The sequence below is a fragment of the Silene latifolia genome, chromosome 2 (assembly GCF_048544455.1).
Source record: "Silene latifolia isolate original U9 population chromosome 2, ASM4854445v1, whole genome shotgun sequence".
NCBI lineage: Eukaryota > Viridiplantae > Streptophyta > Magnoliopsida > Caryophyllales > Caryophyllaceae > Silene > Silene latifolia.
The window spans coordinates 96,966,741-96,967,951 of NC_133527.1; the positions used below are offsets into that span (position 1 = coordinate 96,966,741).

Genomic DNA, 1,211 nt, shown 5'->3' on the forward strand with positions numbered 1-1,211 from the left:
GGGGGGGGGCTTGGGGAGTATAAGAAGGGCACAAGTCAAAACTATCTCTAGAACCACCACATGACACATAATTTGATGAAGAAACATGCATAGAATCCATTGGGTGAAAAGGGGGCATGGTATGATTGAACATTGTGCATATTATCATCATTATTCATCATATTCATATACATGAGAGATAGGGATGCATATAAAGAACAAGCACAAGAATCATGTCCCAAATAACTGCATGTATCACAAGAATATGAAAATGAAAATGCATGCACATCATTCTCAATGAAGGAGGGAGATTTAACACGATTGTGTTGAACATTTTGAACATGAGAGGGAGAATCCACCTCAACTTGTGGTTCAATACATCATGTCACTCTACCAAACCCATATTGAGCATCGGTCATAGTCACATTCTCAAGCAAAGATATTGCCTCATCATCACCCAAACTATCAAAGGCTCCTCCGGCCGATGCATTTATCAATTCTTTAACGGGTTGTTGCAAATTATTAAAGAAAGTTTGCGTGATTAGCCAAATTGGGATCCTATGATGAGGACAAGCTCTTAAAAGTTCATTTAACCTCTCCCAAGCCTCACTCAAACTCTCAAACTCGCCTTGATGGAAAGTAAAGATCTCATGTCTTAGTTCGTCGGTTTTAGAAGGTGGAAAGTATTTGTTAAGAAAGGCTTGGAAAAGGTCATCCCAAGTAGAAAAAGTGCTAGGAGGGTGAAAATATAACCATTTCTTAGCTCCATCTGCAAGGGTAAGAGGAAAGAGCATGAGTTTTACATCATGTTCGGATACACCATTCTTTTTCACCAAAATGCACTTTCTGTTAAAATTTTCAAGGTGGTTAAGCATACTCTCATTAGTTAAGCCAATGAACACATCCTTTTGAAAGATTTCAACCCAATCCGGATGCAAATCAAGCTCCACATCCTCCCCAATATCAATAGGAGAGGCAAACAAGTCTGGATTGGGTCTACTATGGTCACGTAAAGTCATGTATGAAGACATTGTTGAATGAAAGACTCTAAATGCAAGTGACTAAAAACTATAACTAAAGATGTAAGTAAACAAACAACATATTTTTTTCTTTTTTCAAATATATATATATATATATATATATATATATATATATGTCCGTGGATTTGGGGGTCCACCTACCGGTCCGTAGTCACGGGCCACCTGCACACTAGGCCGATCTAGTGGACATGC

General features: G+C 38.3%; 1 non-coding gene across 1 annotated transcript; it reads left to right on the forward strand.

Moving 5' to 3' along the window:
* The first annotated feature begins 534 nt into the window (after window positions 1-534).
* LOC141644853 (small nucleolar RNA R71) lies at window positions 535-641 on the forward strand. The gene has a single exon (XR_012544457.1). It is a non-coding gene; the product is annotated as a small nucleolar RNA R71 (small nucleolar RNA).
* Window positions 642-1,211: the final 570 nt, after the last annotated feature.